The 26,633-nt window shown below is 41.8% G+C and overlaps 1 pseudogene; it reads left to right on the plus strand.

Moving 5' to 3' along the window:
- The first annotated feature begins 1,112 nt into the window (after positions 1-1,112).
- LOC119804274 lies at positions 1,113-21,111 on the plus strand (annotated as a pseudogene).
- The last annotated feature ends 5,522 nt before the right edge of the window (positions 21,112-26,633 follow it).

Here is a 26,633-nt window from a genome sequence, read left to right on the forward strand (position 1 = left end):
ATTCTCAATTAAACCTTTTCAGAAATACCCTCATAGATACTTTGACTTGTGTTCTGCACTAATTCCAAATCCAGCGTATTTGGCAATGAAGATTAACCATTGTAACCACTATGGGAAATAGTATGGAAGCTTCTCACAACTAAAAGAAAATAGAACTACAATATGGTACAGCTATACCATATATACCCAAAGGACTCTAACTCGACATACCATAGAGATACCTACACAGCCATGTTTATTGCTATACTATTTACGATACCTAGGAAATAAAACTAGCCTAGATATTGATTGACAGTGCCGCGCCAGTGTAGCTAGAGCCAAGTCTAAGCGAAGGACGTCAGAATTAATGGAACATGCACTTTTGATGTTGCAGAATCAGAAGCCTTTATTGTATATCACCAAGGTGGTTTTATACCTAATCCAGACAGGTGGGCCAACAGGATGGAGACCTCATCACTGGATCCTCTGGTTAGGGCCAAGGCAATGCATACTCAGGAAGCAGGGTTGGAAAAAAAAACTCTGAGAGCACAGAACTTGCAAGTTTCTCAGAAACCCAGAATAACAAGGGAAAGGTCACCAACAGGGGAGGTGAGTAGGAAGGCCAGGACTCCATTAGGTCCCAACATGACAGGTGGATAAATAAAGGACATGGATAAAGGACATGCATGCACAACATTCCACAGAAAAGAAAATGAAACTGTGACATTTGCAGAAAATGGGCAGAACTGGAAATCATTGCGTGAAATGAAATGAGTTAGACTTAGAAAGTCAAATACTGAGTGCTTTCTTTCACATATAGAATCTTGGGGTGTGTGTGTGTGTGTGTGTGTGTGTGTGTGTGTGTGTGATGAAACTAGAAAAAGGATCACAGGAAAAGATCTTAAGGGACACTGAAGAGAAGCAAAGTAATAGTGATGGAATACATGTTGGGGGGCTACAAACAGGGATGAATGTAGCAAGAAGAAGTAGGTGGGAAGGATGACAGTAGGAGAGGGCAACACATAGTAAAACATGTATGGAAAGTAAACTAATACATATGTATAGAAATGCCATAATAAAATCCTAACTTGAAAAACCAATTTTTACCTCGTGTTCTTTCTCCCTCTCCCAACATGTTTGCCTCAGCAGAAAAAAGAAAGAATAAAAAGGGGAAGACCATTTCCCTAACAGACTCTTCAGCTGGGGATGTAGGCACTGGTGGAGGAAACACCTGTGTCTCCCAACCAGTCACCTGGGCTGACAAAACAGACAATCTGGAAAGAAATGTGTCAATAACTTGGCATAGTAATGATGGCAATGTGTATAGGGCACCTCCAACCCACCATCCTATCCTTCCCACTGCTCCACAGGCTGTTTGAGAACCCAATATCCACCAGAGTCATCTTCCAAAATCTCCACCCAACTTTTCTAAGGAACCTGCCCTATGATGTGACAGATGACCCCATTAAGAAATTCTTGAGACGATGAAATATCAGTGTTGTATGCATACCACGTGAACCCAATAATCCAGACAGGCTGAAAGTTGGCTATGCAGAATTTGAGGGCTTGGATTCTCTACTCAGTACTCTGAGGCACAATGAAGGGTCTCTAGGTAACAGGATAATTTGAGTGGACATTGCTAGCCAAACACAGAATAAAGAGAGGGATGATCATGTTTTTGGTGGGGATAGAAATTGGGATTCTAACAAAACAGACAGACTGTGGGGCCCATCCTGCCACAGACCAAGTTGATGGCTACCCACCTAAAAAGGTGATGATAGCTTTGGAGACAAACATAAAGATCTTCAAATCAGTATTGTGACAGGTATCAGGAGACATAATGGACTGCACAAACCAAGATGTGGATTGCTATGGGGGTCAGCTAGCTATGATGAAGAAGGCAGCAGAGACTATGACCAAGGCTATGACTCCAGGATACGTTAGTGGCAGAAGAGCATTTGCTAGTGTATACAATGGGGACCATGAGTACTGAGGAGGTGGTGGCAGCTACGAAGACCCATATGACAGACACATGGGACAGTTGGTCATGGAGCTTCAGAGATGATTACTTTTGGGACAATTATAGGTATGATGATAGACCCCCCCCCAAAAAAAAAGACCCAACTGAATCTAAAACCTTGGAGTATACCTAAGGAAAATGATTCCTTTGCTAGTACCTCTTGTTTTGATGGAAGCCTCACCCCAGCCCCTGACATCCATATATCCAAAGAGTCTAGAATGTTTGTATGGAAGCCTCACCCCAGCCCCCGGCATCCATATATCCAAAGAGTCTGGAATGTTCTGGTGAAAGTTTTATCCCAAGGCCCCCTCCCTTGGAGTTGCCTCAGTCCCATACTCTGGCACTGAGAAAGCCTGCCAAACAATGACCTCTCCCCAGAAATGCCCAGTACCACTCCCACAGGGTATTTAAACTGTCTCCCCACAGAGAACAACCACTTTTTTCCAGTCTTCCTTTCCCATTTCCCCTCTGGGTAGCTGGAAAGCCACCCAGGAGCATGGTGTCTATTAAACAAGCTTTTTCTAATTCGGTTTGATTTGGTCTGATTTGGAGAGGCTTACTGGGGTACAGAAACTTTTCACCTCCCAGTGCAGTTGAGCGGCTTCTGTCTTCAGAGGGACAAAGCCTGTTTGTTGACACAGCTGCTAGAGAAAGAGAAGTAGAACAAACTACAGAAGGACCAGGAGTTGTAGCATCAGCTGGATGTGAGCCAAAACTAGACTGCCGGCCCCAGGAGAGAAGCACAAGTTGGTGAAGTGAAGAAATTCGGGAAAAAGAATGGTGGAGGACAGGAAGTGAGTCGTCACAGACTGGGCCTACAACCACATCTGGCAGAAATACGTGAAGGAGAGAGTGAACAGTCTCTAGAAAATGAAACACTCAATAAAGAAGACTGTTACTCTCCAATCTCTAAAGCTGAACGTCCTCTAAAGGTTATGCCAGTCCCTCCACCAAATGAGAATGCTTGGTTTGTGAAGCAAAGCTCGAACCCTCTTCCTTGATCTCAAAGCTCAGGCACAGAGGAGCAGTTTCCTACAAGAGGTGGAGAGAAAGTAGGCCCAGCTCAGCCCTCTGAGGAACGACCATCAAGGAAAAAGGAAAATAAAATGGATGGGGTGAGTGTCCCAAGAGGCTAAAGAGGGAACTCCCGCTGTGGTCCTGGAAATGGAGAGAACAAAGACCACTGGAGGAAGCTGGCCAGGAAAGATGGCACAAAACCACCGAGACTCCACATCTGCACCTGAGCCAAAGAAATCTGACAAGAATCCAGCCTCCAAGGTAAGCTCTGCAAGAACGAATGCTGCTCTCTCTGTGGATGGTGAAGGTGAGAATGAGGGTGTGGCCGCACTGAGGAGACCTCTACATCCTGTGCTTAGCTTCTCCACCCCGGAACATTTAAGAGCAGACCAAACCTGTTATTCTTCTGGCCCTTTAAGGGGGCAAGCCACGGCCACTCCCAGCGACCCCCCCTCGCAGCCATCTTGCATCTCTCTCCCTTTCTGTCCCTTGGTGTGTGCATGCGTGTCTGTCTCTCTCTCTCCTTTCTCTTCTCCTTCTCTCTCCCTTTCTCTCCTCTAAGTAATAAATGTCCAGTTCTACACCTGCCTACTGTGTCTATGTACCTTTTACCCGCCATGTCCAAACCTACCACGTCCAAACCCGCCATGAGCTGTCCCTCCCCGCTCGCCACATGGTGGGACCAGCTGGCCCGGGATGAGCCAACACTCGTGAACTGCCTGGGGATCTTGGGCGACCTGCTCGGGACCTGTGAGTCTCTGCCTTGGGACTGGCTGCTCCCAGAGTCCGCTGCCTGCCGCCAGCTGCCGCCTGGAACTTTATAGCATTTTTAAATGAACAACAAAACCTCTACCCAGAGAAGACAAAATAGAACTCGCTGTCACCTGAAGACCTTCCTTAACTTTCAAAAACTTAAATGAAATGAAATTCTTTTGGATGCTGCTGCAGCCTTTTAAAATATTGAAGTAACAGGAAAATTGAATTGCCACTGTGGCCAGAGACGTGTGGCTGCTTCTTGTGAAGGGGGAAGTTGTAATACCTTCTGATGGTGGCAAGCAGTTGTGACTAGTGCTTGGGGCTCCATTCAGCAGAAAGGTAGTGACAGTGAGACTCACTCAGCCAAATCAGTTAGGCAGTAGAGAAAGGTACAAAGAAGAGAGAGTTCTCTATCTTATGATTTTTTTTAAATTTTTCTGTATTTTTTCTTTTATTTTATTAAAGAAAACAAATTATCTTTTTTCATTATACATACCAATTCAAGTTCCCACTCTCTCCCCTCCTCCATCCAATCCTCAGAGAGAGTAAGGCACATTGCTTTGGGGGAGGTTCAAGGCCCTCCCTACTAAATCTAGGCTGAGCACACCTTTTAATTCTTATCCTATCACGGCAACCAGAAATTCCCAAACATTGATTGAATAAACTGCCCATCCTTAGAAAGGTGGATCTAGTCTCTCAAGTTGTTTCAGTCTCCAGGATGCTGACAGACCTTCTACTTTAATTCTGACTTAACTGGGGCCATCCTAGAGGGAATTGTTTTCTTTTTAACTCCCAGGGGGTAGTTGGGAGTGAGTCTACAGGCCACTAACAATTAGATGTGCTTGGAGACTAAATGAATGGGAAACTCAGTCTCAATGGTGGTTTGAAAGGCTTTAGGGAGTTGATCCATATTACCTATCCTTTTGAATGAGGAAGCACTTAGAAGATGTGGGAACTTTCAGCCTTGTGTGTCCTGGTTTTGCCCCTTCTAAACACTGTCCTTTCTAAAGGCTAGGATATATCCACATTGTTTTTAAATCCTTGCTACTCTGCTCATCTCGTGTTCTTGATGACACTATTGGCCTTCCAAAAGCAGTGTCTGGAAGTCACACACCTGCTCTCACGGGTATCTTATCTTGGCAACCAGAAGCTGGGGTCTGAGGAATCACTGCTTTTCTCAAGCAAACCAGCTCTGTGGTTTCTTTGATTCCCATCCCTGTCTGCCTGCTTGTGGTGTGTTCACACCCCTCCACAGGGAGGTCAGAGTACTTAAGTCGCTGGACTTGAGTGGTGAATAGGGAGGGGTGCATAAAAGGAGAGAGTTGAGTTGGGAGGTCTTCAGCCTGGATTGCGGGGTTTTTAAGGCTTCTTCTACAAGTTTCTTTCACTCGAATCCTATGCCAGTGCTTGCTTTTATAATGTGACCTACAGTGTGTGGTTTTTTGCTTTAGGAGGGTTGGCTTCTTAACTTTACCTTAGGAATAAAGGATAATGCACAGAACATTGAACAAGGTCCCGGTTTCTCTCACAGCACAGTTCTTAGCCTGTCTGCTTTGATCAGCTCCAAATATGGCAAGCTTCCCTGTTGTGGGAAGTCAGGGCACCTGTAGACAAATGATATCTTGGTCTTAATGTGTAAGCCCTAGGCCTGCTGTGTAGGAGCTTTGTTTAGTGTGCAGCATCAGTGGGCATAGCAAGTCACTTACACGGAAGGCTTTTAGAGAGATACCCACGGTTGAATAAATTAAAAAAAAAAACATTGGTTGTAGACAATGAAAAGGTAGCTTGCTCTCCTCGTGTCTATTTCCCTTCTAGATAGTTGCATCCAAAAGGAAGCTGTTGTGTCCCACTCCCCTACTTTGTCTCTCTGTTAAAATAAAAACAGGGGTTGGCTTCCTCAAGACCCAGCAATACCACTTTTGGGTATACATCCAAAGGATGCTCAACTGTGCCACAAGGACATGTCCTCAGCTATGTTCATAACAGCATTGTTTGTCATAGCCAGAACCTGGAAACAACCTAAATGCCCCTCGACCCAAGAATGGATAAGGAAAATGTGGTACATTTACACAATGGAGTACTACACAGCAGAAAAAAAAAATAACGACACCTTGAATTTTGCAGGCAAATGGATGGAGCTAGAAAACATCGTTTTGAGTGAGGTAACCCAGACCCAGAAAACCAACCTACAAATCATAATCCCAGAGAACCTAGAAAACAATGAGGACTTTAAGAGAGAAATACATGGATCTAATCTACATGCATAGTAGAAAAAGACAAGATCTTATGAGTAAATTGGGAGCAAGGGGACCTTAGGAGAGGGTTGAAGGGGAGGGGAGCAGAGAAAAATGTAGAGCTCAATAAAAATCAATTTAAAAAAGTAAAAAAAAAAAAAAACAGGGGTTGATTTTTGTACCACTCTTGAATACATGCAAAATTTCTTCTATGAAATTTTACAAAAATATATTCTATGAAAAATGACTTGAGAGATGTCTTGAGAAGTAAAATCTCATCCTTTTGGTTAAGGATTTTTGTGTTTTTCTACAAATAAATCTAGTCTTTAAAGTTGGAAAAAACACTATTTAAAAAGGGAAAGGGAAGAACAATATCCCTCGCTTTCTTTTTCTTTTGAAACAAGACTTAGAGGACCTTGCAAGGAACAAGAACATTCTACACCTCCACCAAATGTTCCACGAGGTCAAGAGAGGGAAAGGAAGTCAGGCGCAATGGCTCATCTTTGTAATCCCAGTATGCAGGAGGCTGAGGAGGGAGGATTGCAATGAGTTTGAGATCAACCTGGGTGACCTTGAAAGAGAGAGTGTGAGAGGCAGAGGTAGAGAGGTAGACAGACAGAGACACACAGAGAGGGAATCATCCATTCCTCCATTCTTATTCCTTCCTTGGGTCTCCCCAGAGACAGGAGGTTCTTGCCAAAGTCATTGAGTGAGCTGGAAATGGGTATGCTGAATGAGACAGAGTCCATGGTAGCAGAAGGGCAACTATGTATAGAGGAACTATCCATGAATTAATAAATCAGACCCCTTTCATATTTCTATGGATGTGACCTGAGGATGTAGTTCAGTGGAGTGCTTGCTTAACATTTTCAACGTATTGGTTTCTATCTCCAGCATCACAAAACAGAAGTGCTTGAGTAGCATATTTCCCTGGGGTGGAAAAGGAAAGAGCAGAAGATCTTCTCCTTACAGGTTACACTCAATACTGGTAGGGTTGTAGAGGGAACATCCATGAGATTGTGGGCACAAGACAGACACAAAAAAATGCCTCTGTCCTCTCTACTGATCATCATCAGGTTAAGTGAGAATACAGAAAACAAAGTCAGACTTAGATTTAGTGTCTATGAAGGAGGAGTGACTGAGAAGCCAAGGACAATGGCACTGGGTTTTGATCCTACTGCATGTACTGGCTTTGTGGGAGCCTAGTCTGTTTGGATGCTCACCTTCCTAGACCTGGATGGAGGGGGGAGGACCTTGGACTTACCACAGGGCAGGGAAACCTTGACTGCTCTTTGGACTGGAGAGGGAGGGGGGGGTCGGGGGAGAGGGAGGGAAATGGGAGGAGGGGAGGAGGTGGAAACTTTTAATTAAAAATAAAAAAATAAAAATAAAAAAGAAGAAAAAAAGAAAAAAAAGATTTAGTGTCTATGAAATAAGAAACCAAGAAGAAAAGCAGGAACTTAAGTTCAATGAACTGTGGATTCTGTAAGTTTCACGTCGAGAAACGTGGCTGATTGTTTTACCCTGAAACAATCAGGTGAATCAACTTGACCAAAAACTAACCAAGTGGTCAGCTAAGATTTGATGTGATAAAGGTAAAACGATGTCTCTGGTCACCAAGTTTCCTGCTAATATTAATTATATATGGGGTGAGCGTTAGTTATGTAATAACAGCATTGACAAAATTACTTCACTTGTTCTGGAGAACACTTCTCCCTGTTCAGAACACCAAAATAGTTGCTCGGGCTAGAAGGGAGCTGAGTTCCTCTTTTTCGTTTCAGACTTCAACAGTCGACAAGGAGTTTATTTGCAATGTAGCAGTTACTAGCCTGGGTGGTCACCTTAAAGTGGCCCAACAGGAACAGCATCTCAATCTGTGGTAAAGCTCAATACTATCACTTCTTACCAGCATATCAAAACCTAATTCCAAGATGGCCGGAATGTTCTTGGGGTCATCTTAGTTCAAGGGAATTAGCTAGATTTATGCTTTCCTTCCCACCTTAGCTCCACTCCACCTCTCCCACCTCTCCCCAGTCCATCTTCTTGTCTAGCTAGAATAAGGCTTGTGTTGAGCACCCCTTGGTATATTTCTTTTTTAATAAATGATTTTCATTCCTTTCCCCTAAGTCTTGATTTTGCAATAATATGAAGAGTTGTCTGGTACAAAGCAGCTAAAATAATTTACTCCCTACATAGAAATTGTAAGTACCCCCAAAGAAAATGCCAGCTGTATTATAACCTCAGTCTAATTATCTTGGTTTCCTGGTTCTGAACCCATACCTAATAGGTCGTGGGCTTGGAACAAAGCTTGTCTTGGATGGTGGTCGTTGTTGCAGATATTTAAATTCTTCTACCCAGTCACTGAAAATTGTTGTTTGGGGACAGAAAATAAATTAGGACTTGAGCATCATTAGAATTATGTCAGATACCTTCATCACTGGTATTCTAACTTAATTAAGTTAATTTCTTGGGCTGAGAATAGAGCTCAGAGGTACAAGCTTACTCATCTCAAATATGCAGGGATGTGAGTTTGATCCCCAGCACCGGAAAATAAAATTTCATTGATCCCAGATGTTCAATCTACCTTAAAAATTTAATTAAAATAGAAAAAAATCACTTTTCTCCCTTCAGCTCTTCCCAGGTACTCTTCCTTCCAACCATTTCCATACCCACCCCACTCCCAGAATGATAGATAACCACTTGTTCTTTGATTAATACTGTTACATACATATGTATATATGAAATGCATAAATATAAAAATACAACTTTCTGCACCCATTTTTGCTGTTTGTGTGTATATTGTTTCAGGACTGACCACTTTATATTGCAGAACCACTGTCTTAGTTAGGGTTTCTATTGCTGTGAGGAGACACTATGACCACAGCAACTCTTATAAAACATTTAATTGCAGGGAGGACTTGCTTATAGTTTCAGAAGTGTGATCTATTATCATCATCATAGCAGTGTGTAGGGAAACATGGTGCTGAACTGAGAGTCCTACATCTTGCAAACAACAGGAAGTTTCTGAAACAGTGAGTGATACCCTAAGCATAGAAAACATCAAAGCCCACTCCCACAGTAACATACTTCCTCCAACAAGACCATACACACTCCAACCAAGCCACTGCCTATGAGATTTTGGGGGCCCAATTACATTCAAACTGTCACAACCATTATGGGGGATCATCCCTGGGAAAGACAACAGTTAGGATTTGCCTGTAGTTCATAGTTCTTTGTCTACAGATTTGGCCACACGAAATTTTTCCCTTTCCTTATTAACATGTCATTTTGTATTACCATTGTTTAGATCTTGTTTATGCAGCCATTTCTGTGAGGAATTGTGTCACAGACAATGTCCTGGTATTCTAGCTCTTACGATTTTTCCCAACACCCTTTCTGTGATACTGAGCCATAGATGCAGAAGCTATGATGTAGATGTAACCACTGGAACTGGATCCATTGGTCTCTGCACTGTGTCTAGTTGTGTTTTTCACTGATGGTCTTCATTTTCTGTAGAAAAGAAGATTCTTTGATGAGTGTAAGAACTACACTTATCTGTGAGTATAAGAATAAGATACAGAAGTAGTTAGGAATTATGCTGGTCCAGCAAAGTGGTGGTAGTGGATTATCTTATATGCATGACTTCATTGGCCTCTGGAAGTTAGCTAGGTTTCTAATACAAGGCATGATTCTCCACCATATATATATATATATATATATATATATATATATATATATGTCTGTGTGTGTGTGTACACATTTTGCTCTGTGCCTATTTTTTATGAATGTGCTTCATCTTCTCACCACTGTTACACCTATGTAACTTTCATTAGTATACCTAAGTTTTTATGCTTACAAAATTGTGTATAGTTTTATTTTGTACAGTAGCCTATAAAATGTTACATATTTTTCCTATTCATCAGGTAAATTCTCTTTTTTCCTCTTATTCTTATTTTTAATTGCATTGCTTTCCCTCATCCTTTTCCTCCTCCCAGCCTTCTCCAAGTCCCTTCCTTTCAACTCTTTCCTTGTTCTACCAACTCTCAAATTGATAGTCCTTTTCCCCCAATTACTATATGGGTATGTGTGTGTGTGCGCACAAATATATAAATGCAACCTGCTGTGTCCACTTTTGGTTCTTTGTGTGTGTATGGTTTCAAGCATGGAGATGGTAGGTATATGCCAGGGTTTCAGGGCCCCCTGCTCCTCCCGTGGATCCTGACTTAAAGACCCCCCTTTCTAGGTAGGTGTAAGACAGCATGCCTGCTTCCTGTGTGCTAACCCCCTAAACCACTATCCTCCTCACTTTTCTCTATTCCAGAGGCTCCAGTCTGTGGATAATGGATAGGCATATGTGTGCTTGTGAATGCATGTCTGTACGAGTATGTGTTCCCATGCGTTCATTTGTGTGATGTGTGTGTGTGCCTGTGTAAAATGGAGATTCTGTTTCAGATCCAGGAGTAGATTCTGGTGTTATTTCCTTTCTTTTATTTTTTAATTGATATATGATATTTGTACTTATTTTAGAGTAAAGTATTATAATTCAATACCTGTATTTAATGTGTGCTCATCCAGTCTGGGTAATTAGCCCTTTTGGTTCTTTCAACTTTCTACTGTCATTATTTGGAAATATGGAAATTGCTCTTTTAGACTGTAGTTGCCCTATGTGCTTTTTAGCATTACAATGACTTCCCCTCTCCCGCTATATTTTGGTGCCTGGTATCCTCATTCTTGCCCTCCATTCTCCTACTCTTCTTAGCTCTAATGACCTCCATCCTACCATCAACTTCAGGTGGCCAAACCCTCAGAAGGAGCTGTTCAGGCTGCTCTTGGTTCCAGGTGGTACTTAGAGGGTTCTGAATATACAACATTCAAGGTTCACTCACTAGAAACAAAAGGAAGCTTGCACCATTTTACTATTTTTTCACACAAATTTGGCTATTACAGTCCATGAAGTGCAAGCCAAGCAACAAGGCTGCACTCCTCCAAGGCAACTTGGACAGAAACATTATGGGACTTCGTGGAGCTGCTCACAAAGTCTGTGACTCCAGGGGGAACCATGGGGCCTGAACGCAGCCTCTCTTCCACTGCTGTTGCTTAAAGAACTTGTGAAGTCCAGGGTCACTCCCCCCACAGGTTTGTGGTATACACAATGGGTCAGGGAGAAGCTAATGTAGAGTCCCAGTGACCTCAACCTTGGGAAGCCAGAAGACTCAACTCCTGGGCACTTTGCCCATTTCTTTCCAAAATGCAGCTCAGATTCCCAAGTGTTGCAGATACCCGCCGTAGGTTCTGTGAGATTTTCTAACCAGACAACAAATTACAGGACTTATCCCAGAGAAAGGCCAACTTTCTCATCAGTGGCTTATAGTTCTTTGTCCAGGGGTGAGATACCATGAGAGATAATTCCCCTTCTGTGCTAGCATATCTATTAATATACTAACGTTCAGATCTTTTTCATGCAGCCATTTCTATGAGAGACTGTTTCCCAGTGGAGTTTCTGGTTTTCTGACTCTCACTATCTTTCTGTCCCCTCTTCCACTAAGTTCCCTGAGCCATAGATGCATGAGCTATGATGTAGATGTATCCATTGAACCTGTAATCCCCATTATCACTGATCTCTGCTTTGTGTCCACTTGTGGTTTTCTGTGATGTTCTCCACTGGATGCAATGAGAGACTTCTTTGTTGAGAGGTGATAACTACACTTGGCTGTAGTCATAAGGATAAGATATACAATGTGATTAGGAACTATGCTAATCTAGCAAAGTGAAGATAAAAAATTCTCTTCTAATATTCATGACAAGGATGCTGACTAGGTTGCTAGTATCAGACATGGTAAATAGTACTAGGTTCTAATACTAGTTACCATCAACGGATGAGTCTTATAGGAGGCTGCTAGTTAGTTCCCTGCTGCTCAGCCCTGCCATAATCACACAAAAACCATATTATTTGCAATACTGTTTGGACAATAGCTTAAGCATATTTCTGGCTAACTCTTGTATTCTAAACTATCCCATCTCCATTAATCTGTGTACTGCCACATGGCTGTGGCTTACCAGGTAAAGTTCTGACCCAAGGGTCTGTCTCAAGCGGGGCTACATTGATAGGTCATATCGTAGATTTCTTTTTACTTTTCTGAGAATTTCTTGTAATGATTTCCAGAGTGGCTGCACAGTTTTCATTCCCTGAAACATTTCCTCTTTCTCCATAACCTCAGCAGCATTTACTATCAGTTGTTTTGTTGATCTTGGCCATTTTGGGGTGCAGTTTTGTTTGGTTTTTGTTTTGTTTTGTTTTGATTTTTGCATTTCCCTAATTGTGAAGGATGATGAATACTTTTGTTTGGTTGCAAGTGTCACCCCAGTCCCTGGCACCTATCCCAAGCCCCTTCCCCTGGGAGTTGCCACAGTCCAGACTCCACCTCTGAGAAAGCCCACCAAACGGGGACCCCTCCTTAGAGAGGGTCAAGACCACTCCCACAGGCTATTTAAACTGCCCCTTCACCCCAGAGAATGAGCATGTAGTCTTCCCAGTCCTTCTTTCCCCTCTCCATGTTTTCTGGTCTTTCTTTCTGGGGGGACTGGAAAGCCACCTGGGAGCGCTGGCACCCATTAAACCTAAGCTTTTTCTAATTTGGTTTGATTTGGCCTGATTTGTATTATTGAGTCTGTGGAGAGCTTTATTGGGCCATAAAAATTTTACATCTGGAGGTCCCACCGAGGGAGCTGTTTTTTCCTACTGGCCCAGGGCTACATGTTGGAAAATGTTCTTCTCGCCCATGTCCTCCATCAGGCTAAGATCAGCTTCATCTGGGTGAGTCTCCATTCTCAAGTCGCTGCCATTAGGGCCCAGGGCCTATTCATTTGTTGGGTGGTCTGTTGAAGTCACGGGCTTGTGCCAGGCACCCAACCTGACCAAAAGAGGCAAGGTAATCCTTACCCTTGTTACTCCTTCAGGCAGGAGATGTCCTTCCAAGGAATTTCCCACACACCTCTGCTTTCGACTCAAGAGTCTATCACAGCGGATGCATTGTTCTAGGCTTTGAGTCCCAAATCTCAGCACAGACTTGTAAGATGGGCACCTTCAATTCGAAGCTGGATCCTCAAATGCCCTTGGGCTGCTTTTTACAAAAACTCCTTTTAAATTGGGGTTATCTGACACTGTAAATCCCTTAACACCTAACAAAACAAACAAGCCCCCAAGCCCCTATATGCCCATGGTTTCTGGATACTGTGTTCCTGCTCCCCCTTCCCAGTCCCCCTCCCCACTTCTTTCACTGTTTACTCTCTACAACAGATCCATTTCCCCCTGTGCTTCCACTCTAAAACTGTATAGGTATTCCATCCTTATGTTTTTGTTCTCTCTCGCAGCGTCTGCTAATCTGGTCCTTAATGGGACCACCTGTGTACTTCCCTGGCTTATGCCATCTACACCAGAATTTTTAAGTTGGTCAGCTGACACAGGTTCCTAAAAAAGTTTTATTTGTCTATCTGTTAAAATAATATGGCCACACTATGCTTCTTTTATGTCTATGTATGTATGTGTGTTTGTTTCCATAGTATGCTTGTCTTATTTCTCTGTGTGTATGCGTGCATGTTTTAAGATCTATAAAACTTGTAACTCCAGATTACAACAGCTCTAAAAAAATACAAACATGTGAGTAGCTTCTATTTTGACTTCAGTGCCATCTTTGGTAAGAGTACCCACATATGCTGGACTTAACAAGGAGACATTCCGCCTACAATATTCTTTGATTTATTAAAATATTCCTTCTAATCTTGCCTCCTCTAGCATTGGTAAGCTGTAACTAGGTGGATAAAATATTTGTCTAAATTTAACTTATATACTTAATTTAAATATAACTAACAGATAATGATACCCTGATTCTCAAGTGCCTTACAAATCTGAGAGTACGTCATTTAACAAAAGAGCTTCTAACACCAAGACATGCCAGCTCCTGCAGCATCCTATAGCTCCTCCAAAAAAATTCATGGTTGCAAAAGACCTTCTGCCTGGAGGCAAAGCCACCCACACAGCAAAAAACGGCCTTCTACCTCATCAGCTTTCTGGACATTGTACCAGGGGATCGATCATCTCATCTTGCCAAGACAGGTAGACTAGATCCTCCCCCCACAGGAAAATCTTCAGACCTCCTGGACTCTTGGCAAGTACTGCTTCTTAGACTGGTGTTTGCCAAAGACTACTATGGAAAAACTTGGGATTGCTTGCTTAGCCAAAAAAAAGTCTCATTTCTGCTCATTTATCCCTCCCAGATCTGTCTAGTGGCATTTGATGACTTAAGGTACTTGTAACTCATTACCGGATTTGTTAAATTTCCTACTAAAAATACAGACAGGTGTGCCTCTTTCACAGACTTCATAGTCCAAGATGTATCTTCAAATGTATCTTCAAAGATCCAGAGATCCAAATTCCCTTTAATTGTCTTCTAAAATGTTCCTGTTCCAATTGTCTTACAGATACCAAAGGGTCCTAGGAAGAGTTTTACTGCTGTATCAAAACTTAGGTCTGATAAAACTAACAGTCTCCAGAGCCTATTTTAATCCCACCCATTTTCAAGCATATTTTACAGGTCACTCCTGCTGTCTGGGCCAAGACCAACTTACAAAGGGCCCTCCAGTTAGCACCAACACCTGCACTAGCTCCTGGGAATTCACCATTGGTACCAACTCTCCTGGCTCAAAAGAACACTTACCAACTAAAATCTGGTTTTAAAATGTCACATCTGCTCTTGTGTCTCACTTATTCACCCATGCCTTTCCTGTACAACCAGGACGCTTCTCTGTCCCATTCTTTCTGGCAGTTAATGACCCTTCCCATGACTAGCCCCATCCATAGGGCCAATAATAACAATATATTTTTTCTCCTAGCCACCTGCCTTCTCATCTCCCTTAAGGAACAGATGCCTGAGGTCTCCAGGATGGCAGTAAACTGGATGCCTCTCCAGTCACACCTCTAGCTGAGGTGAGTCCACCAACTCCCAATTCTCTCCTCCCCCATGTCACCCCATGCCTGCAGGAAGTAGCCAGACTTGAGCCAACGCCCCTATATCCAAGGAGTCTGGGATGTCTGGTTGGAAGCATCACCCTAGCCCCTGGCATCCATCCCAAGTCTTCTTCCCTGGGAGTTGCCACAGTCCAGACTCCACCTCTGAGAAGCCCAACAGATGGTGACCCCTCCCCCAGAGAGGGTCAAGGCTCTACACCCACAGGCGATTTACACTGCCCTCCAGAGAACACACCTGTGGTCTTTCTGGTTCTCCTTTCCCCTCTCTGTGGTGTCCTGGTCTTCCTTCCAGGGGTGGGGATGGTCCTGAACCCAGGAGCAATAGCATCCATTACACCTGGGTTTTTTCGAATCTGGTTTGATTTGGTCTGATTTGGATTATTGCATCGTGGAGAGGCTTATCGGGCAGAAAAAAAAAAAAACTTTACACTTTTAGGTAGCTCACGGCCACTTTTATTTCTTCTACTGAGAATTCTCTGTTTAGAAACAAAACCCGGAATTTTGTTATTGTTGTTGTTTTGTTTTTTTTTTTTTGAGACAGGGTTTCTCTGTGTAGTTCTGGCTGTCCTGAAGCTCACTCTGTAGACCAGACTGGCCTTGAACTCACAGAGATCCACCTGCCTCTGCCTCCCAAGTGCTGGGATTAAAAGTATGTGCCACCATGACCCTGACAATAGCCCATTTTTAATTGGGATATTTGTTTCTATAAACTTTTTTAAATTTTTTTTTGTTGCCAGGCGGTGGTGGCACACGCCTTTAATCCCAGCACTCGGGAGGCAGAGGCAGGCGGATCTCTGTGAGTTCGAGGCCAGCCTGGTCTACAAGAGCTAGTTCCAGGACAGGCTCTAAAAAAGCTGCAGAGAAACCCTGTCTTGAAAAACAAAAAAACAAAACAAAACAAAAAAAATTTTTGTTTTGTTTTTGTTTAGTTCTTTGTATATTCTGGATATTAATCCTCTATAAGATGTGTGGTTGGAGAATGTTCTTTCCCACTCTGAGGTTTTCTTCTTCACTCAATTTGTTTCCTTAGCTGTAAAATTTTTATTTTTTGAAAACTGAAAAATCTGTGAAGAAAGATTGAGAAGTCAGGTAGTGGCGGCACATAGTATAATCCCAGCACTCAGGGAGGCAGAAGCAGACAGATCTCTTCTGTGAGTTCTAAGACAGGCAGAGATAGACATAGTATATAGTAATCAAAACGTGATGTTGCTTGTACAAAACAGACATTCAGACCAATGGAATAAAATGGAAGATCCAAATATAAGTACTTGTAACTACGGCCATTTGATATTCAACAAAGAGTCAAAAAAAAGATACTCTGGAGGAAAGAGACAGCATCTTCAAAAAATGGTGCTGGTAAACCAAATGTCCACAGGCAGAAGAATTAAATTAGACTCATATCTATCACCTTGTATAAAAACTAACTCCAAATGTATCAACGACCTAGATGTGAAATCTGAAACACCAAAACTGCCAGAAGTACACTATACCTACATATGGTAGGAATGGATTTTTTGAACAAGACTCCATTTACCCAGGAATTAACAAGTGGGACTTTATAAAACTAAAATAGGTTCAATTTCTTTATTTATAAAATGGAGATAACTTACTATGTTCTAGCAATCCCACAGTTTCAGGAGGTCCCATTTATTAGTTGTTTCTCTCAGTGTCTGTGCTGCTGGAGTTCTATTTAGGAAGTGGTCTCCTGTGCCAATGCATTCAAGTGTACTTCCCACTTTCCTTTCTATGAGGTTCAGTGTAGCTGGCTTTATGTTGAGGCCTTTGATCCATTTGGACTTGAGTTTTATGCATGGTGATAGATATGAGTCTATTTTCATTCTTCTACATGTTGATATCCAGTTATGCCAATACCATTTGTTAAATATGCTTTCTTTTGTCCACTTGATATTTTGGGCTTCTTTGTCAAAAATCAGGTGTTTGAAGGTGTGCAAAGGACATGGTCAACAAGACAAAACGACAGCCTACAGAATGGAAAAAGATCTTTACTAACCCTACATCAGACAGATGACTGATCTCCAAAATATACAAAGAGCTCAAGAAATTGGTCATCAAAGGAACAAATAATCCAATAAAAAATGGAGTACAGACCTAAACAGAGAACTCTCATCAGAGGAATCTAAAATGGCTGAAAGACACTTAAGGAAATGTTAAACATCCTTAGTCATCAGAGAAATGCAAATCAAAACAACTCTGAGATTCCATCTTACACCTGTAAGAATGGCCAAGATCAAAAACACTGATGACAACTTATGCTGGAGAGGTTGTGGAGAAAAGAGAACACTTCTGCATTGCTGGTGGGAATGCACCCTTTGGATGTCAGTGTGGCGATTTCTCAGAAAATTAGGAAATAATCTTCCTCAAGACACAGAAATACCACTTTGGGGTATATATCCAAAGGATGCTCAATCATGCCACAAGGACATGTGCTCAACTATGTTCATAGCAGCATTGTTTGTCATAGCCAGAACCTGGAAACAACTTAAATGCCCCTCGACTGAAGAATGGATAAGGAAAACATGATACATTTACACAATGGAGTACTACACAGCAGAAAGAATAATGACACCTTGAATTTTGCAGGAAAATGGATGGAGCTTGAGAACATTATTTTGAGTGAGGTAACCCAGACACAGAAAGACAATTATCACATGTACTCACTCGTGGGTGGTTTTTAAACATAAAGCAAAGAAAACCAGGCTACAAACCACAATTCCAGAGACTTAGACAACAATGAGGACACTAAGAGAGACTTACATTGATCTACTCTACATGGGAAGTAGAAAAAACAAGAACTCTTGAGTAAATTGGGAGCTTGGGGACCTTGGGGGAGAATTTAAGGGGAGAGGGGAGAGGCAGGAAGGGGAGCAGAGAAAAATGTAGAGCTTAATAAAAATAAAAAAAAATGTTTGTTCCCTTTCCCTTCTTTTGCCTTATATTATTAACTCTGTTTCCTCGGGCCTACATGCAATATAGAAGATTCCTATGAGGAGCTGGACCAGGATGGCTTAAGGAACAGCCAAAGTTCAGTTTCCTGTGCAAGAAAAATAGAGAAAGTCCCAGCTTCCAAATTTTCAAATCAATTTAGTAAAACCTCTATTCGAAGTATGTGAGGGTGGATCTTTATCTGCTATTCTGGGGAGAAAATCCCATATCAGTCTGGAAAGCCAGCTCTTGGCAAGTCAGATAGAACAACAACAACAGCAAACTTTGGGAAGCAGCCAGGCCAGCAGCACAAACTCTAAAAGTACCCTTTGAAGCTGTGTCAGAGAAGAGCTGAGTGCTCCTTTCCAAGTTCCTTTTGGAACGTCTTGGGCTTCTGTACTGTGTCCTGTACCCCAGTCTCCATACAAGTTAGAGAAGAGTCTAAACAGTATAGTTGGGTACTACTTTATAATGCCAAAGCTAAGGCTATCTAGATATCTTGTTCATTATTCCCAGAGATGGTCTCCTTTTCCTGCCCCCATCCTTCAGATGAGAAACCCTGCAAGGACTGGAAGTTTCACTTTATTCTTATGTTTTTTGAGATAAACCATTAACAATTTTTAATCTAAAACTTTTTTTTCATTTTACATACCAGCCCCAGTTCCTACTCCCTCCCTTTCTCTTGCTTCCTCACCTCCCCATCCCATTCCCATCCACTTCTCAGAGGAGGTAAGGCCTCCCTTGGGAGTCAACCAAGTCTTGCATACCAAGTTGAGGCAGGACCAAGCCACTCCCCACAGTATCAAGGCTGAGCAAGGTGTCTCACCATAGGGAATGGGCTCCAAAAAACCAGTTCATGCATCCAGGATAAGTCCTGGTCCCACTGCCAGCCCCCCAACATATCAAGTCACATAACTCTCCCCCACATTCAGAGGACCTAGTTCAGTCCCATGTAGGTTTCCCAGAAGTCAGTTCAGAGTCTCTGAGCTCCCATTTGCTCAGGTCAGCTGTCTCTGTGGTTTTCCCCATCATGATCTTGACTCTCCCTTTGCTCATATGATCCTTTCTCCCTCTTGTCAACTGAACTCCAGAAGCTCAACCCAGTGCTTGGCTACGGATCAGAGCATCTGCTTCCATAGGTTCTATGATGACAATTAGGGTAGTCACTAATCTCATTATAGGGAAAGGCCAGTTTAGGTACCACCATTGCTAGGAGTCTTAGCTGGGGTCATCCTTGTGTATTCCTGAGAATTTCCCTAGCACCAAGTTTCTCCCTAACCCCATAATGGCTCTGTCTATCAAGATAATCTCTTTCATTGCTCCCCCTCTCCACTTCACCATCTTGATTCCTCTTATTCCCATTCCCTATGCCCTCCTTTCTACCCTCTTCCCAGTTTACCCAGCAGATCTTAACTATTTCCCTTTCCTGGGGTCCTCCATGTGTGTCCCTCTTCAGGTCCTTTTTTTACCTAGCTTCTCTGGGGTTGTGGATTGTAGCCTGGTTAGCCTTTGTTTTGCTTTGCATCTAATACTCACTTATGAGTGAGTACATACCATGCTTGTCTTTCTAATACTCTTATGAGTGAGTACATACCATGCTTGTCTAATACTCACTTATGAGTGAGTACATACCATGCTTGTCTAATACTCACTTATGAGTGAGTACATACCATGCTTGTCTAATACTCACTTATGAGTGAGTACATACCATGCTTGTCTTTCTAATACTCACTTATGAGTGAGCACATACCATGCTTTTCTTTCTGGGTCTGAGTTACCTTACTCAGAATGTTTTTTTTTCTAGTTCCATCCATTTGCCTGCAAATTTCAAGATGTCATTGTTTTTTTTCCCACTGAGTAGTACTCCATTGTGTAAATGTACCACATTTTCTTTATCCGTTCTTCAGTTGAGGGGCATTTAGGTTGTTTACAGGTTCTGGTTATCACAAACAATGCTGTTATGAATATCATTGGGAAAATGTCCTTGATGTTTGATTTATGCATCCTTTGGGTATATGCCCAGGAGTGGTATAGATGGGATTGAGATAGGATGATTCCCAATTTTCCGAGAAACCACCATACTGATATCCAAAGTGACTGTTCAAGTTTATACTCCCACCAGCAGTAGAGGAATGTTCCCCTTACTCCACATCCTCTCCAGCATAAGCTGGCATCAATTTTTATAATCTTAGACATACTGATAGGTGTAAGATGGTATCTCAGAGTTGTTTTGATTTGTATTTCCCTGATGACAAAGGATGTTGAACAATTGCTTAAATGTCTTTTGACCACTTGAGCTTCTTCTGTTGAGAATTCTGTTTAGATCTGTATCCCACTTTTTAATTGAAAGAAAAATTCATTAGTTGAAGCTAAACCTATCAACCACTGTGTGGCACCATTGGTTCACTTTTCTGTTCACAGCTACTAGAATGTGACTGTTTACAAAGGAAATGAAATTGAAAAGTCTCTAAAACTTGCATGTGTAAATCTCTAGGGCTGATCATTTGGTATACTGCATAACCTATCAGGGGTGTTCATCCCTTGGAAAGGCTATATCTCCCCCTCTTAATAGCTGTTAATTGCTTGTAGCTCTTCATCTAGGGGTGCAGACAATACTGAGTGGACTCAACAGGTTATGTTTATATGTTTGTTCATATATGTAAAACAACAATAAGTAAATAAGAGAAAGTCACAAATTTGGGAAGAAGGGAGAACATGAGAGGGGTGGGAAAGAGGAAAGGGGGGAGAAATAATTCAATTATATTTTGATTAAATAAAGAAACCTGGAAAAGTTTCCTGAGACCTAGTTCTGACCAGGATAACAATATGATACAGATGCTTAACCCCTATAATCCTTAATTCTTCATTTCTTTAAAAAAAAACAAGAGACAAATGAACGCCACCAAGTTATTTTCCAGCTTTATAATCTTGTGAATTGACTACAATTGACACTCTTCATCCAGGTGATACAATTTTGCACTCAGGCCACATACAAGATACTTGAGAAAGAAGTACAAGGGTCAGGACATAAATACAAGGCTGAGGATGTGCAGCGAGGAATTAAAGAAGCCCTGGTGCTTGGCAACACATTAATCAGGATTTCTTCTGAGCCTTCAGTAGTAACAAGGAAAAAGTAGTGCATTCATTCACTTGCTGAGTAAACATGACCATGAACTTGGTGCTATTCATTGTGTGACAGATGCAAGGCTGTGGTGGTTGAAAGGACACTGAGGTGAATAAACCTCAGTGATGTTTACCAGCCTTTCAACAAACAAAGTGGAATATGGTCTGTAGTGATTAAAAATTCAAACAAACCAAACAAAGTGGAATGGACTCTGACCAAATGCTAAGGAGGGACACATGGAGAAGAAAGCACTCCAGTTGTGCTTGTGAGAATAAACAGATATTTATGAGAAAAGGGTGGGAGAAAGTAATTGCAGGAGGGGGAGGTAAACATTCTGGGAAGAAAAAGAAATGGCTGTAAGGAAAGATGGGAGATTAGTGCATTGATGTTCTTTGAGCCAAGTAGGGAGTACATGGAATGGCGAGTGGAATAAAATAAGGAAAGAGTTTGCAAAACTAATTTGGGATCAGATTGCAGGTTTTTCAAGCTCTTTATACATGCTTACTTCTGTACACAGTGTAATGGGCAGACTCCCAACATATAGACAAGAGTTCTGATCCTTTAGCTTAAGGAAGGAAAATCTACTCCACACATACCCAACACTACCAAAGAACAGTTAAGATGAATACAGCACAAAAATTTACAAATGGAAATTACAGGAAATTAAAGTAACTGTTTTAAGTGTTCAGTAGCCTTAGCTATCAAATGAAAATTAAAATTACTTTGAGATTTCATCTCATTCCAGTAGAACGGCTATTATAATAAATGCTAGGTAAAATAGAGGTGGGGGGAGAGTGCTGTTCGTTGGAATCTGTACTGATTAGAAATTCAGACTTCTAGAGATGGGGGAAGGAGGGCTGTACTGACCAATGGTAAGGAAGGACTCCCTGAAAACACAGCACTCCAGTGAAGTTGGAAGATAGATATTTATGAAGAGACAGTTGCAGCTGCCATGGAAATGAATGTGGGGGACTTCTCAAAAAAAATTAAACACAGGGGCCCATGAGGCGGCTCACCAGATAAAGGCACTGGCAGAGCAGTTTTGGCATCCTGAGTTCAATTCTCCAGAACTCGCATGAAGGTGGAAGGAGACATCCAAGTCCACAAAATTGTTCTTTGACCTCCACATGCGAACCATGACATGTAATACACACACACACACACACACACACTCTATATCTTACCATAGACATGCCTGCACATCGATGTTTATTGCTATTTTTCATGACACCAAAGAAATGGAATGTCTAGATGTTCATCAGCTAATAAATGGATAATGAAAATAAAATATGTATGTACAATTGAATTTATTCAGTCCTAAAGAATGATTAAGTTTAAAGGAAAATAGATGGAACTAAAAAGTTACATCCAGTGAGGTAATTCAGGCTCAGAAATACAATTCTGTATGATCTCTCTAGTATGTCAATTCCAGCTTCTAATTGTTAAATATCTATATTTGGGTGGGGTAAGTGTGGGTTGAGGGTAGGAAATGAGACAGGGACCATGAGATGGGGGACAAAAGAAGCTTTAAGGGAGAGAGTTAGAGAGGGTAATAAAATGCACGTGATATGAAAGTAGAAGGGGGAATACAAGGAATGCAGCCATGTGCAAAGTGTAAGGGGTGGGTAGGGGTGGCAAGAAGATGGGTCAGAGAAAGAGAAGAAAAGGATCCACCTAAATTAGTATGTAAGAAAAAGTCATAAGAAAATCTGTTATTTTGTAAGTTAAATAAAATAAAGTCCACATTGATTCATTCTGGAAAAAAAAAAGACTGCGAAGGACTCAGAAGTTGGGTAATTTGGGAAAGTGCCTGCAGCACTAACGTGAGGACATGAACTCAGATGTCTATCATCCCGGGAAAAGGTACATACATTGGCAAGCATCTGTAACTCCAGGGCCTGGGTTAGAGAGAAAAAATTGGGTGGATTTTTGAAGCTTGCTGGCAAGCCAGCCTAACTAAAAGATTGAGCTTCGAGTTCAGTGGATATCCTAGTATCTAGATGAACAAATGAAGTGGAAGAAGGTACTGGAAAGGACAGTTTTGACAATGCCTCCCCCTATGCTGCTAAGTTTGAAGATGCAGGAATATTTAGTGAACCTGATAATGCAGGTGACCTTTAGAGAAGCAGGGAAATGCGAAAAACTGCATTGTTGCCTAGGAGCTCCAGAAATGACTAGAACTTTGACAATACCTTAATTTTACCCCAGTAAGACTTCTACCATAACTATCTATATGGTCAACACAAAGCAAACTCAATAGTATTTTTGTAGATTTTTTTCTGTCTCCTAATTCTTTCTTTGCTTGTTTGTCTTAGTCATACTGGTCTTTTGTTTGTATATCATTTGTATAGTATGGTTTTCAATTTTGTATACATGTGTTTCTTGTTCTTTTTTCTTAAAAAAAGAAAAAAACCTCTTGTTTCTTTGTTTTATTTGCCTACTTGGTTTCTAAGGAGAGAGAAAGAAAACTTGAAGTTGGATGGGTGGTGAGGTAGGGAGAATTGAGATGATGGAGGAGAAATGGAGATCAGAATATACTGTATGAAAAAATTGTTTTCAATAGAACAAGAAGCTTCTAAACTACTGAGCTGAAAAAGTAAGTTTTAGTTTTAAGCACCTAGATATATGACAATTTGTAAAAACAGAAATTATAAAACCAATATAATGGGGCATAACGAAGTATATAATATATAGTATAAAAAGTGTTCTAAAAAAAGAAACAGTGTATTAATTATGAAAATGCAGAGACTCTTGTCTTTGGGGAATGAATCAAGGAAGAATTCCCCAAATGGTTGACAGTAGATGCGTTATAGGAGAACAAGTAGTAAGATACCTGGAGGAGAGGTCCTGAAGACAGACACTGTGTACACAGTTCCACCACAAAAGAGATTGTCGAGCATACGGAATCAAGAAGCAAATAGACAAAAAAAAAAAAGAAGCAAATAGACTAGAGTACATAAGGAGCAAATTTTCTGGGATGAAGGTGCTAGTATTCAGGCATCTGTACTGGCCTGCCCTTAGGGTCCTGACAGGAGTGTTAGTGTTCAGGCATCTGTACTGGCCTGCCCTTAGGGTCCTGACAGGAGTGTTAGTGTTCAGGCATCTGTACTGGCCTGCCCTTAGGGTCCTGAAAGGTCTCCTCCTCAGCTGCAGCCACTAAGAGCACCTCTGACGCACATTTGCTATGTTCCCTTATAAAAGGTGAGCCTTGCACCCCCCTCTCTCTCTCTCTCCCTCCCTCCCTCCCACCCGTTTTGCCCCCAGCAACTGGTCTCTGTCTCCTTCTCTGCTCCCTTCTTTTTCCCTTTTCTGCCCCTTCTCGCTCCTCTTCTAATAAATCTCCCATGTGAGCTCTGTTGTATGGCATCCCTCCTTCCTGCCATTTTTAAAAATTATAACAGAAAGGGATTTGGATCAACCAGGAGAGAGGGAAAATTGCTTCTTTCCATTCCACTCTGAAAGCCAAGTTATTCTGTGTTTCTGTTACTGGAGCCCTTGGTCATAGGTCTGTCTAACCTGTATTAAAATAAAATAAAATATATGTGAATATACATACGTACACATATATATGTGTGTGTGTGTGTATACATGCATGTATGCATGTACATAATGTATGTTGTATATTATTTATTTACGGGAAACTAGTTTATTTACAACATTTTCCAGAACTGCCTTGCCTATAGTAGTATTACAATTTATAGAAAAGATTAACAAAAGCCAGGGAATATGCATATGTAGATTTAGTTGTGGGCCCAGGCTGACAGAATTGGGAGATAAGACATTCTCCTGGCACCAACAGCCAGGGCAGTTGGGGTTTGTCAGCTTTACTCTCAGGATAGTATTTCCTGGAGGGATCCAATTAGTGTCCTGTAACTCTGATGTGTTAATCTGGAGATTATCCATAATAGGTAAATTAACAGTCCTAGACAAATATTGCATGCTGTCTCTAATTTGTGATTCTTAGATCTTACATAGACTCATAAAATTATGTATGCATAATATGGCATGAGAGTAGAAGTGAAATTGTCTGGAAGACCCAAGAGTCTAACACGGCTGAGAAAGAGGCGAGAAGTGGGAGGTAGAAATAACAGTATAAAAGTACATTATGTATTTGTATGAAAATGAAATTTCTAGAGAGGAACAGTGGCTGGGTCAAGGAGCAGAAGTGGGAACAATCTTGAAATAAGAATCGCCTTGGTATTCCATTAGCAAAATCTCATCTGTAGCAAAATCTCATCTGTAGCAAAACAGGAGAATGTTTTAACTCCAGAGATGGGAACTTGAAAGCAGGGGTGATCCAGGCTATCAGAAGGAGACAAAGTTTGTTTCTAAGGAATTTGAGTCTCTCCCAGTCCTGAGACAGGCCACAGGCAAGCAGGTCTCTCTCTTTTCCCCCTATTCCTCCCTATTCCCCATATCTACCTTAGCCCTTGACAAGAAGCCTCTGGATCAAAGGGAAGAAAAATGAGTTCCAGAAAAGAGCTAGATGTATACAGGAGCACATATGGCTTCTTCAAGGCTTCTCCTCATTCTTGCTTGCCCCTCCCCTGAGGTCCTGGATGTCGTGGGTGAACAATTCTAGTGGGGCTGGTTTGGAGGGATAAAGTTGTAAATAATAACTGGTCCTATAAGATACCTCTTAAATGGAAGAATGTCTACCCAACTTCCTGTTTCCTCCAGCTGCTTCTTTTCCCTCCCAGTACTCTAGCCTGGAACTGAAATGGGGAGAAAAGAAGAGCATCCAAAGTTGGCCAGAGTCACTTGACTGTACCCAGGACTTCCTGCCCTAGGAGGCCTGTGAGAATGACCACATGGATAAGTGTCTTATGCTAAACTCTGTTGAAGAACAGAAACCATTATTTTTGGAAGTCATGGTTCTGGGCCTTTGACCAATGTTGGCTTTCCCTAGGGCCTAAGGTAACTCACTAACCACATTTGACACTCTGACTCCAAAGAGCCCTGCAAAATTGACTCAATGACTACACATTTGTCATGCTCCTTAGGGCTTTCAGGGTAGATCTTCAGGGTAATTTGAGGGACCACCATACAAAAGAAGGAGAGAAAGACAGAAGGATGCCTGAAGATATGGAGATGGATAGGAAATGAGATTTCTGATATGCTTCTCTTTCCAGTTCCTTTCCAAGAACTCTATGTTCGTTGCAATGTGTGTCCTGGTCACCTTCTTCCAGGAGAGAGGTTCAGCTGGATCACTTCTCTGATAACGTCACTTCTGGCATGAAGCAGAGGTAGGGAAGTGTCAACAAGAGCAGCACGAACTGCTGCGGCACAAGTCTTTCTTGCCATTATCCACTGACTTTACCTCGAACTTTGCTTTTTTACCTCTGCTCTTTGCTTCAAAACTGAGCTCTTTGCTTGGGTCATTTCATACTCTGACAAGGTCGGCTTCCTATGTGGCCATCTCGACCTAGCCAATGTCATTGGTTTGTTATCTGTTCTGCTGCTGGTGATAGTACATGACAAGATTTAATAAGAACCCCTTAGCTTTATTCTTGAAGCTACTTGTTCTCTGTCTTT

Source organism: Arvicola amphibius, chromosome X (assembly GCF_903992535.2).
Source record: "Arvicola amphibius chromosome X, mArvAmp1.2, whole genome shotgun sequence".
Taxonomy (NCBI): domain Eukaryota; kingdom Metazoa; phylum Chordata; class Mammalia; order Rodentia; family Cricetidae; genus Arvicola; species Arvicola amphibius.